The 14,005-nt window shown below is 43.0% G+C and overlaps 1 pseudogene; it reads left to right on the top strand.

The window, feature by feature from the left end:
- Positions 1–4,359: 4,359 nt before the first annotated feature.
- On the top strand, positions 4,360–5,865 carry LOC112063993 (calcium-binding mitochondrial carrier protein SCaMC-2-like; annotated as a pseudogene).
- The last annotated feature ends 8,140 nt before the right edge of the window (positions 5,866–14,005 follow it).

Genomic DNA, 14,005 nt, shown 5'->3' with positions numbered 1-14,005 from the left:
CTGAGCCTGCGCGTCCGGAGCCTGTGCTCCGCAATGGGAGAGGCCACAACAGTGAGAGGCCCGCGTACCGCAAAAAAAAAAAAAAAAAAAAAAAAGAATTACTGAAATTATACAATTTGTATTCCAGAGTTAATCCCTGGAGGGTGCCTCAAAATGACTAGAAAAGACAATGAAAACTAGATTCAGGAAGGTTGGAAGTCAGAAAAGATGCCCTACCAGGCATGGAGTCAGCAGGGGGAGTGCTCCCTTGGGAACTGGTATACTCATGGGGCCAGTGCAAACACTTATTTGTGCCTAGGGGCCCCTGCTTGTGGCTCAGGACATACATGCTGGCAACTTTTCCTGCCTGCTGCTAGACTGATGTATTGCAACCTGAAAGGGAGGCGGGGCGTGGTGGTGATCTGGAAAAGTCGAGCCATGCACCTCCTCTTCCCATAGACCTGCCACCCCAACCATGGTGAACAGGCAGTATCCAGGGTCTTTAAACCCCTGTGCATGCATGGATGCATCTTCAGTACTCAGGATGCACTGGATCAAGGGTGGGCTAGAGGCTTTCTCCCACCCATACCTAGTCTCAGCCTGCCCACCCTCTGGATGCATGTGTAACTGTCAGCCTAGGGTGAGATGGCTGCCACTGCAACCCATCCAAGGCCTTTGTGTGGGGAGAAGGGCAACAGCAAACAAAGGTCTCTCCCAACTAACACTACCTAGTCGCTGCCCCAGGGCGAGAGTAACATCCTTCCTGGATGGGGAGGCTGGACAAGGGTATGGGGTGTCAGGGACAGTAGATGGCATAGAACCCATTCCCAGGAGGCAGAGAGGTGGCAAGAGATAGGATTATGCATAAACCAAGACTCCAAGGGCCTGCCAACTGCTCCATTGTCTCATAGGACTTCATTTACCAAACATAAGATCTAAGACGACATTATTAAGAGTTTCAAGACAATAATGAGAAGCAATCACAGGCCATTAAGCCAGAGATCCGTGTGTGCTTTCTGAGCATAGGGCTTTGTGTGTTTGCACTGGTTGTGTATCCATGAAGATGATCCTGTGTGGAAGGATTTGAAAGAGATCATTGGCTATAGATGCAGGTATGTTGGCTTGCGCTTTGTAAAGCCAAATCCATTAGCACAGCTTAAATGGGAGACATTTCTCCATGAATTTTGCATGTTTCTGCATATCTTGCAAGCAGAGGCACTGATTGCCTTTAATTCAAGACCATTTTTTCAAGGATGTCTGGATAGTGAACAGCCTTGAAAGACAGAGACATTGTATTTATCCAAAGCAAAGTAGGAGCATGCTTTTGCCCATCATGAAAGATCCAGACTACCGAATCTAAGGATTCCCCTCCTGAAAGCAGCTCATGATGTGTGCAGCTGTTATCTAGCCTTCCTCGTGTCTACCTGTGGGACCTGGATCTTAGAGAACTGCCCCTACCCCTACCCCAAAATGCTGATACTCTGGCTACCAGTCAGGCCATCATTCATCTCTGACCCAGGAATTGCATATCTTTTAACAGCATCCATTAATATGTGGTAGACTAACTTGTTAGCTTGCAAGTAAGGTAAAAATTCTACTTCTTTTCTTTTTTAAAATTTATTTATTTTATTTATTTATTTTTGGCTGCATTGGGTCTTCATTGTTGTGCGCGGGCTCTCTCTAGTTGTGGCGAGCGGGGGCTACTCTTCATTGTGGAGTGTGAGCTTCTCACTGCAGTGGCTTCTCCTGTTGTGCAGCACAGGCTCTAGGCACGTGGGGTTCAGTAGTTGTGGCACACAGGCTCAGTAGCTGTGGCGCACGGGTTTAGTTGCTCCATGGCATGTGGGATCTTCCTGGACCAGGGATTGAACCTGTGTTCCCTGCATTGGCAGGTAGATTCTTAACCACTGTGCCACCAGGGAGTCCCAAAATTCTATTTCTTGATACTTTTCCTTTATTTATGTCCTCTCTGATAAAGACTTTCCAAGAATAATTGAATTTGCAAAACACACTCTAAAATCCAGGTCATTGTCATTCCCCTGTTAGCAAATATAGTAAATGGAAGCATCCTGTCTGGAAAAAATAAAGCTTCTGGCTACTAAAACCGTGATTCACAAAGTGTGTTTCATTGGATCATAATCAGTGATACATACATACACATAAAGTCGCCTATATGATACAAATTCAACGTAATGTTTTACTACAGAAGTTCTAAGATTAATGAAGTGTGCAAATTTTTTCTTCATACATCTGAACAATTGAGCATTATTCTCAATAGAAGTGTATGCATTCACATGTAAATTGAATAACTCACTGTTGTGATAATGTTATATACATTATAAAACACACAAAAATAAAATGAAATAGAAATATTACAAAAATAAATATTAAAAAATGTTCTCAAGTTTCCTTACTACCTCCTATTGAATTATCTTGTGCACCCTATGATATTGATGTACCCCATTTGGAGACTGGTGTTTTAATGTGTTTGATATACATTACAAATCTGCAAAAGAAGATGTATTTTGTGCAGAGCTTCTCCAACATTTGTAACCATGGAAATTTCCCCCTCCACTCTGGGAATCTTTTAAGATGAGTGTTTCTTAAAAGGTGCCTCAGGGCTTCCCTGGTGGCGCAGTGGTTGAGCATCCACCTGCCGATTCAGGGGACGCAGGTTCGTGCCCCGGTCCGGGAAGATCCTACATGCCGCGGAGCGGCTGGGCCCGTGAGCCATGGCCGCTGAGCCTGCACGTCCGGAGACTGTGCTCTGCAACGGGAGAGGCCACAACAGTGAGAGGCCCGCATACCGCAAAAAAACAAAAAAGGTGCCGGAGCGACTGGGCCCGTGAGCCATGGCCGCTGAGCCTGCACGTCCGGAGACTGTGCTCTGCAACGGGAGAGGCCACAACAGTGAGAGGCCCGCATACCGCAAAAAAACAAAAAAGGTGCCTATTCTCCAGAGGTTGCAAACTGGTGACCTAGAGCAGTCTCATTTATTTCAATTGAGTTTGTATGACTTTATTAGCAGTGTAGCTACTCTCCAGTTTACCTACTCATAGTACTTCTGTTTGCATTAGAAATCTCCTTTACTCATTCATCTATCTAACATGTAAAGTTCTTTTAGTTTTTTACCACCACTTGGACTGGTTTTAAACATCACATGAAGTTCAGTGGGAAGCTTCATGGTCTTTGAGGAGCATAATTTTTTCAGAGTGAACAGATAAGCTTGGCCAGGGAGAGTAGGTGATAGCTTGCTTGAGTTGGACCTACACCAAATTGTTGTGCAGGGTAAGAGAATAGTTAATGCCCCTCCCCACTACTGTTTTAGGACTTTTTGTGCCAAAAACAGGATATTTATGATTTTAACATTACAGCTTTAGCCTATGGCCGAGCTTGAGGAAGACAGTTGATGGCTGATACAATAATTAAGGAATAAGAGACATTAGTTTGTCATTTCTCTTTTGTCACCAACCCCATCAGCAAGAGACAAATTTTTCACACAAATTAAAAATGTTAAATTTACTTCAGAGTTATCTTATTGGATTTCAAACCAGCTTAGAAAAGAAAATTTAAATATTTCTCAAATTCTTACAATGAGGGTAAATTAAACATTTCAGAGTATAATAACTGTATCATATTAATCCAGTGAAATTTGCATTGCTTCTGTGATCCAGTGAAAGAAAGGCAAGAAGAGAGAAATTACACAAACATCAGGGTTAGTGCCTTCTTTTACTTGAAACATTTTCAAATGTTAGCAAGAAAAGGGAAACATTTTGCAAGGTTTTGTGCCGACTGGAATTGTACTGACGTTCATTCTATTCCCTCAGGGAAAGAGTGGATGAGACAGTAATTGATTTCTTCCAAGAGGATCCATCACCCATGACTCTCACTGTTCTTATACATCATTAGTCAGACAAAAGAAAGTTTCCTAATGGGGTTTTAGATTCTCTTGAATAAAAAAAAAAAAAAAAGCATTTCCAGATGTTTTAATTATTAAATTTCAAAATTGTATGATACATCATGTTTTTGTTACTCTCAACTAACTGATAAAGAGAGTCATTTAGCATGAAATTTAATTAAAAAGTGGAACTAATATTGGACAGAATCAAAATAGAAGGTCTAATGAATAAGGTATCTAGAATGAAGTTTTTGCCATAGGTACAGCACAGTTATGGAGTGGTCAAAATACTGTAATTTAATTACCCTACATAGGGGAATGTATTGGAGACAGATGAAAGACAAGACATTTAAATGACTGAGCACCCAGAAGCTGCCCATCCCGCCAGCTTGCCGGCACCTGGAGTCCACGCTACGGCACTGAGGACACCTGCGTGTCTTCCGCGCTCTCTCCTCCGGCCCGTCACCCCTGCCTCGCGCCCGATGGTGAGCAGTGTGTTGTGCCGCTGCATGGCTTCCCCGCTGCCAACGCCGCAGCCACCAGCTAGTCGTCCGCCTCATCGCCGGCGTCCGTGGACCCTTGTGGCGGCGCCGTCTGCGGGGGCCCAGACCACCGGCTGCGCCTTTGGAGCCTTTTCCAGACTCTCGACGTCAACCGCGAAGGCCGCCTGTGTGTCAACGACCTGGCCGTGGGACTTCAGCTCCTGGGACTGCACCGCACAGAGGGCGAGCTCCGGAAAATTGTACAAGCTGGCGACAAAGACCTCGATGGGCAGCTAGACTTTGAAGAGTTTGCCCATTATCTCCAAGATCACGAGAAGAAACTGAGGCTGGTATTCAAGAGTCTGGACAAGAAGAATGATGGACGGATCGGCGCGCAGGAGATCATGCAGTCCCTGCGGGACCTGGGAGTCAAGACATCTGAACAGCAGGCAGAAAAAAATCCTCAAGAGCATGGACAAGAATGGTACGACGACCATCGACTGGAACGAGTGGCGAGACTACCGCCTCCTGCATCCCGTGTAAAACATCCCTGAGATCATCCTGTACTGGAAGCATTCCACGATCTTTGATGTGGGTGAGAATCTGACGGTTCCCGATGAGTTCACGGGTGGAGGAGAGGCAGACAGGGATGTGGTAGAGACACCTGGTGGCTGGCGGTGGGGCGGGGGCTGTATCGAGAACCTGCACAGACCCCCTGGACAGATTCAAGGTGCTCATGCAGGTCCACGCCTCCCGCAGGAACAACATGTGCATCGTGGGTGGCTTCACCCAGATGATTCGAGCAGGAGGGGCCAAATCATTCTGGCGTGGCAACGGCATCAACGTCCTCAAAATTGCCCCCGGGTTGGCCACCAAGTTCACGGCCTATGACGCATATCAAGCGTCTCATTGGGAGTGACCAAGAGACTCTGAAGATTCGCGAGAGGCTTGTGGCAGGGTCCTTGGCAGGGGCCATCGCCCAGAGCAGCAGCTACCCAATGGAGGTCCTGAAGACCCGCATGGCCCTGCGCAAGACAGGCCAGTACTCGGGCATGCTGGACTGTGCCAGGAAGATCCTAGCCAGAGAGGGCATGGCCGCCTTCTACAAAGGCTACATTCCCAACATGCTGGGGATCATCCCCTACGCTGGGATAGACCTGGCCGTCTACGACATGCTCAAGAATGCCTGGCTGCAGCGCTACGCAGTGAACAGCACACACCCCAGTGTGTTTGTGCTCCTGGCCTGTGGCACCGTGTCAAGCGCCTGTGGCCAGCTGGCCAGCTACCCACTGGCCCTGGTCAGGACCCGGATGCAGGCCCAAGCCTCCATTGAGGGCTCTCCGGAGGTGACCATGAGCAGCCTCTTCAAAACAGATCCTGCGGACCGAGGGGGCCTTTGATCTGTACTGGGGGCTGGCCCCCAACTTCAGGGTGATTCCAGCCTTGAGCATCAGCTACGTGGTGTACGAGAACCTGAAGATCACCCTAGGTGTGCAGTCGCGGTGACGGGAGGGAGGCCAGCCCGCCCGCGGACTCGCTGATCCTAGGCCTGCAGCCCCAGGATGTGTAGCCATCTCATTCTGTGAATGTGCCAACACTGAGCTGACTTAAGCCAAGCTGTGAAAACCCTAGGATGCACCTGCAAGGGTGAGGGCAGAGCCGGCAGGCCCACGGGGTTTGTCCTGCTGACCCTGGCTGACCCTTGTCGTCATTCCAGGGAAGACCTGTGGGTGTTCCTCAGGGTCCAGGGCTCAGCAGAACACAGGCTCGCACGTGTGGGGACAGGACGTTTCCTGCGGTGCCTGCCGAATAGCTGGGCTGGGAAGCTGGCTTAGTTCTTCCATCGCGATCTCGCAGCCAGACCATTGGCTCAGGGCGCCTCCGGGCCCACCTTGCTTCCTTCCTTGCTGCTGTTTTAAATGGTAGGAGGAGGGCCCACAGCCCACTCCCCACGCTGCTCCTCTCCGCTCAGTCCATGGGGAAGGGTAGTTCTACCCGACCTAAGCCTGACTTCCCAACTGGCAGCGCAGCCACTGGCAGGGAAGAGGGAGGAGTCTGGCTTCTGAGCTGCCCCGCAGACGGGCACCTGGATCCCCGTGTGCATGACGAGGGCAAGGCTGCCTGGTGTCCTGGCGCGTGGCTTCATGGGTCCTGGAACCTAGAGGGCCTCTGCTGCCTACTGCGGGGGGCTCTTGGGGCTCTGAGCTGGCCCCGGCCTCTGTCAGGACTGACACCAGCTCAGAACTAATTCCCTCTCCCTCCCCGCTGGCATGAGGGCAGTGGACATTGTGTTGAAGCAAGAAGGGCAGTTTCTGCCCTGAGTCTGCACGCCCTGGTGAGAGAAGGAAAAGGTGTTCAAGGCCTTAATTATGTATCATTGGAGAAAGGGTTTTGTTCAGAAAGACAAGCTGGACAAATGTACAAGTTTTCTTCTTCCAGAGGGAAGACAAAGAGAGCCAATGGCTTGGCTGACTGCATTAAAGTCTGTTTCTGACACCCTGGGGATTTGTGTCCAATCCCAACTGGGGCAAAGTGGGACCAGCCTCACATGCCACCGATGTAACGTATCACACTGCTTGGAGCCTATTTATTTCGTATTTATTTGAACAGAGTTACGTCCTAACTATTTTTATAGAATTGTTTAATTAATAGCCTGTCATTTTCAAGTTCATTTTTTATTCATATTTATGTTCCTGGTTGACTGCACCTTCCCAACACCTGTGAGGTGGGGTGGGAAGAGGAAGGAGGGGGCCGTGGGAGTGACCCTTCTTGATGCTGCATCGTGTCTGTCCAAAGAAATTCCTCTCGGAACTGGTGACAGAAGAAAGGCAAGAAGGCAGAAGGGCCCTGATCATGGAGAGACAGTCCTTTGGCAGGTCAGGGCAGGACCAGCACCTAGGAAGCCTTAGGATCTGAGGGTTTGATCAGGGGGCAGGAAGAGTAGGGGAAATCTCAACCCTGTTGAAGATGGAAGTCCAGATTATTTCTTGGACTGGGAGGGATTTCTTTATTCACCCTTTTTGAAGGGCAAGGCAGTGAGGTGCCTATCACTGTGAGTTTGGTGGGGGCCAGAGGAGAGGGAGGCCGGCTCCCCACCCGTACCTGTGAAGTGGGCTCCCTCTGTCCTGGTCCCCCCTCTACCCCTGTTCAATAATGCTGGTCAACGTGCAACAGCACAGTCACACTTCCATTCACTGGAATGGCCTGATGAGAACAATTTAAATAGGATGCAAAGATCAATGCAAGATTTATTGTTATATGTAAATAGAGTTATAACTGGAATTGGTGACAAAGCAAATTAAGGAAGAATTGGAAGTTGTCATTTAAAACAGCCTTCTAATAAATTTCAGAGATGAAAAAAAAATAAAATAAATGATTGAGCAGTAAACAGGGTAAGGTAGACATAGAAATTGTCCATCATAAGTGTTTTTAGTTCATATCCAGATTTCTCTCTTAAACCTTCAAGACTTTAAGAGGGCCTGTTTGGTACTCCCTAACTTATTGTAGCACTTGAACTGGAAAACTATAGTAAACCACTGAAAGTAATTAGAGCCAGAGATGATGATAAGCATGCAGTCTCATATTCAACAAAAAAAATCAATGAACTTGCATTAGGTTTTAAATGGTTCCTGTTTATACCCAGTGGAACCTCAGAAAGGAGAGTACAAAATCTTATCATCTTACCAGCGTGAATTCTCTCTCTGCTGTTTTATCTCCCTCTCTCTCTCTCTCCATATATATATATATATATATATATATATATATATATATATATTTGTTTCTTTTATATTATGTCTCAGTGGGAGCAGGATACAATCCTCTTTGAAGTTGCCATCACAATGTATTTTTGTGGGCTTCCACTTATGGCAGGCTTACATGGCCTAGGATGAAGAATCATATATGGTGGAGCCACTTGTCTATAACAAAGTACAAAGGCAGGGGGTAGAAGCAAGATATCAGTTGAACAGTAGGACTTTCATTTCAAGATCTATTTCTTGAAATGTAGAACACTGGCTCTCTCTTTTTTTGCTCATGCTGCTAAGGTGGTGACTAAATTAGTAATTTGATTGCAAGGTATAAAGTTTATTATTAAGGAGCATGGGAGAGGCAAATAAGAACCAGATTACAGAATAGTGCTGATAGTAGTTAGTATCAAGCATTAAAGCCACTCCCTCTACACAATTAAATTCAGTGCTGAACATTTGGAAACAATAGAAGCTAATAAAAAATTGGCTCAGCTTTCCCAAAGTGAGGGAAATGCAAAGCTATGTAGATACTTTCAAAGCTATATAAATACTTGGAAGTGATGATAGCAGAAGTCAGGGCAATGGGCTCATGATTAAACTGACATGAAGAATCTCCAGCTGGAATAATGCAATTCCAAAAAGCAATGTTAGTAGCACTGACTGGGCATCCAAGGACTGATCTATTCTGGTTCAAATACTGAACACCCTGATTTGAGTTTCTAACTTTGTTCCTCAAAGAGGTGCCAAAATTATTGTAACAATGTTGATTTTCTTCTTTTCCCTACCCTGTAGCCACAAGCATAAGTTCCATCCACAGTATAAGAATGTATGTTTACAATTATAATTCCTGAGTTTGGGAACATTGTTCCTATGTTTCCTTACTTAAGAATGTATCTGAGTAACCCAAACTCTGATCACTATCCATACAGAATGTCCATGTTAACTCAGGCAGTCCTAATTTTATTTCATCTCAGCATAGCTATTTTCTGCTGATGAATTAAATAGCAAAATGTTGCTTCAGGTTGTGCTTTAAGGTTGTGCCCTAGAGAGAAATTCAAGAATCAGTTTAGTCAACAGAGCTGCATTTCCTAGCCTACATTTGATTGAATGTGTTCTGTCCACAAAGTGCTTTGGAGTAAAGATGGTAGGTGATATATAATATATAATAACTAAATAGACAGAACTATATTGGGGCATTTAGGGTGGGAAACAGAATAAACATGCCCATTTATAGATGTTGCCAACAGGCTGTTCGAAGGGAAACTGATACAAAACGTGTTGTCAATAAGAGCAGATTCAATAACTCATTGTTATTAATATAAGCCAAAATGAATCACTTGGGGAAATATCATTTTTAAATGTTTATTTGATCATCAGATTTCATACCCAAAGCAGCCATATTTATTAATTTCCTTTCTCCACATCAGTTTTTATCCCATTTTAGTCTTCTACATTAATAATATGTAGAAGCACATATTACTACACATTAATAATATGTAGAAGTACACATTAACTCCTTTCAACAAATTTAAATTGCTGATAATCTCTAAAAATGCCAGGAATAGAACTATCCTGTTGATACCCATCAGCCCAGAATTAGTGGAAATAATATTATTATTTTAAGTCACTAAGTTTTGGGGGTGATTTTTATGTTGCAACATATATCTAAAAACTTAACACAGAAATAAAACATTGTGAAATTTGTTCAGATTTTTTAAAATGTTTCACATTGATAAAATGTGACCTCCCAAATTAATATTACAGCTCAGTCTCCCATGATATATGGATGGAAAAAATCATACACATGCACACAATGCCCACACATACACTCATTCTCACGCACACACTATATTATTAAACAGAACTTACTCAAACATTAAAAGAATAATAAATACTACAAATAAGAGTGGTTCATCCCAGCAAAGCAAGTGCAATGCTAGGAGTATGATGGAGATCTGAATAATGAGGCATCCTTACATATGATCAGAGGGGGAATAAACTGAAACAGCTTTTTGGAAGGCAATATACCAATATCGAAATTTAACATACATATGTTTTTTATCTAGTAATTCCATTATTAGGTACTTATCTGATGGGAAGGCTGAAATAAAACTATGGCCTAGGACTTCCCTGGTGGCACAGTGGTTAAGAATCCACCTGCCAGTGCGAGGGACATGGGTTCAACCCCTGGTCCGGGAAGATCCCACATGCCGCTAAGCAACAAAGCCCGTGCGTCACAACTACTGAGCCTGCGCTCTAGAGCCCGCGAGCCACAACTACTGAGCCCATGTGCCACAACTACTGAAGCCTGTGCGCCCAGAGCCTGTGCTCCACAACAAGAGAAATCACCGCAATGAAAAGCCTATGCACCGCAACGAAGAATAGCCCCTGCTCACTGCAACTAGAGAAAGCCTGCGCACAGCAACGAAGACCCAACGCAGCCAAAAATAAATAAATAAAATTTTAGGGCTTCGCTGGTGGCACAGTGGTTGAGAGTCCGCCTGCCGATGCAGGGGATACGGGTTCGTGCCCCAGTCCGGGAGGATCCCACATGCCGCGGAGCGGCTGGGCACGTGAGCTATGGCCGCTGAGCCTGCACGTCCGGAGCCTGTGCTCCACAAAGGGAAAGGCCACAACAGTGAGAGGCCCGCATATGGCAAAAAAAAAAAAAAAAAAAAAAAAAAAAAATTTAAAAAGATGGTCTAATATATACAAGATAGATTATTGATTGTGACGTGTGTAAGAGTTAAAAACTGAAAAATAAAATCTAAATATCCATAAATAAGAAAATGATTGATTTATTTTTAAAATCCTTATTAGGCGGAAGTTTACAATGAATTAAATAAGTGCTTAATATCTCTAAGATGGATGAACTGAGTGAAAAAAGCATGTTATAAAATGATATAGAATACAGTGAGTTGTTGATACTATCTGTATAAAAGGTGTATATGCCTTTTCTTGAACTTGCATACAAAATTTTAAGAAAGAAACACAAGAAAACATTAAAGATATTACAGTAATTAATTTGGTTAGTGGGATGGGGAAAGAGGAGAGAGAAGAGAGAAGTTGACTATTTATATTAAACATTTCTATTTGTCTTTGTTATATTCATGAATAGATAATAGATAGAGAGACAGAGAGATAGACATTCCATGTTTATGGATTGATCTCAGCACTTTCTGATGCATTTACTTATTTTCCTCAAGTACCTCCTGTCATCATTTTTGTTAGGTAGGCAAGGGTTTTTCATACTATCTCTCTTTTAAAAAAATTTAACAGATTTTATTAAATTTCTTTATCTATTAAAAGAGAGACAATACAAATGTGTACTTTTGAAACAATTATTTCACTTCTAGAAATATACTTTAAGACAATGTTTTGTAAACTATAATTTTATTAATTTGTGGGTGAGGAGAGCAATTTATCAAGTGAAAATCAACATTTTATGTAGAATAGAATAGAATAGAATAGAATAGAATAGAATAGAATAGAATAGAATAGAATCAAACAAGAAAATACAAAGTTCATGAGATGTAGAAAGGGTGAGAACTGTGTTGGGAAACTTTTGATGTATACGAGCATATGTTTGCATATGCATGGATTGTGATGAATACTCACAACTTAAGGTTTTACCTTTAAATAATGAACCAGCAGCCAGCTACATGCATGCTGCTACTTTGCCATAGATTGTGATTATTGGCTGAGTAGACTGTACTACCCTGTGCCCTGTTTGCTTTATGTATTTCAGTGCTATGTTACTTGGTGCTAAGTGAGAATTTAAAACTCTAACAACAAGAAAAAGCTTAATAACTTACCAAAGCATAATTTTTGGAGCCCTTTACAGAGTTGAAGCCACAAGGAAACTTGATAACCTATATTTCAAAAGGAAAAAAGCCCCTTTGAGAAGTAAAGCACATGGCTTCATTTTATGTAGTACAAGATAGGAAGAGAGGAAGAAGGTAGTCTCCATAAAAGCAAGTAAGAAGGAAACAATTGAAATTTAACAAATTAATAATGACTCACTGTGAGCTAGTTTAACAGTTTAGAATACTTGGCAGCCTCACATGTAAGGGGAATTTTCATCCATTCTCCAGGTCTTTTTCACAGGCCTCCATGGGGTCCTCACAGAAAAGTAGTGGCAAAACAGAAGACCTGTGAATGCCATCTGGGTGGTGTGGACATCAAGGGTTGGAGTAGGTTTGAGAGTTAAGTAGCAGTACCTAGAGGCACCGTTCGTGCTTCAGGACTCTCATAAGTATGAGATGGTGATCAGCGGCCACTGTAGGACAGGCACAGAATCTGCCCTTATCTTGGAACCTTCTCTCATACGAGACAAGTCTGCTGTTAGGGAAGGAGCAGAGGACCTCCTATTCACCAAGACCTGCCATGACACTTGGCAAGATCAACTACCACTGGGTTAGGCCTGTACTAACAGGCAAAAGCCATCTGCCAGTGGGAGAGAGGCGGGATACCTAAACATGCTCAAGAGCCTGCACTAGTACAAGCAGAATTCATTGCAATGGGGGAGGAGAGAAGGGTTCAGGAAACATTTTTAAGGAGGGAGAATTGGTTGTTTGCCTCTAGGGGAGGAGAAGAAATACTGAGAAAGTCTCACCATTACACTTTACTTGAAGTGTTATAATAATATTTGAAAGTAGACTCTTATGAATCCAAGATCTATTTTATACAAGTGTAGAGCTTCCTTAAAAAACTAAAAATAGAGTTACCATATGATCCAGCAATCCCACTCCTGGGCATATATCTGGAAAAGATGGAAACTCTAATTCAAAAAGATACGTGCACCCCAATGTTCATGGCAGCACTATTTATAATAGCCAAGACATGGAAGCAACCAAAATGTCCATCAACAGATGAATGGATGTAGAAATGTGGTATATATATATACAATGGAATATTATTCATTCATAAAAAAGAATGAAATAATGCCATTTGCAGCAACGTGGATGGACCTAGAGATTATCATACTAAATAAGTCAGAGAAAGACATATCATACGATACCACTTATATGTGGAATCTAAAAGAAAGTGATACAAATGAACTTATTTACAAAACAGAAATAGACTCAGAGACGTAGAAAACAAACTTATGATTACCAAAGGGGAAAGCTGGGGGGGGGGGATAAATTAAGAGGTTGGGATTAACATATATACACCACTATGTATAAAATAGATGAACAACAAGGACATACTGTATAGCTCAGGGAACTATATTCAATATCTTGTAATAACCTATAAGGGAAAAGAATCTGAAAAAGAATATATAGAACTGAATCACTTTGCTCTATACCTAAAACATTGTAAGTCAACTCTACTTCAATTTAAAAATAAATAATTTTTAAAAAACTAATTTTTTAAAAAAAGTCTATATTGTAAACACTAGAGCATACTTTCTCAACCTTGGCACTGTTGACATTTTGAGCCAGATAATTTTTTGAGCCAGATACTGCCCTTGCATTACAGTATGTTTAGTAGGATTCCTGACCTCTGCTGTCTAGATGCCAGTAGCATCCCCCAGTTGTGACAGACAAAAAGGTCTCCAGTATTGTCAAATAGTCACAGATGTAGAGACCCACTAGCCTAGATCAATTAGATAGGTAGAAGGATAGATAGATAGATAGATAGATAGATAGAGTTTAACCATAAGCTAATAAAGAAGATAAAATTGAATCATAAAAATAGTCAATTTTTAAAGAGGCAGGAAAGAGAAAAAAGGAACATAGATGGGTCAAAGAGAAAATAAATAACAATATAGTATTATTTAATGATTTAAGCACCCCCAAATAAAAGTTAAGAATTGTATTCCCATTTAATCTCAAAGCACCTCTCCAAAGGTGGCATTCTGGGTATCTCACATGTCAGTGAAGGTGTGGTGATACCTA

This window comes from Physeter macrocephalus, chromosome 1 (assembly GCF_002837175.3).
Source record: "Physeter macrocephalus isolate SW-GA chromosome 1, ASM283717v5, whole genome shotgun sequence".
Taxonomy (NCBI): domain Eukaryota; kingdom Metazoa; phylum Chordata; class Mammalia; order Artiodactyla; family Physeteridae; genus Physeter; species Physeter macrocephalus.
The sequence above is the reverse complement of the archived record's forward strand: the minus strand, read 5'-3'. Positions and strand labels throughout refer to the sequence as shown.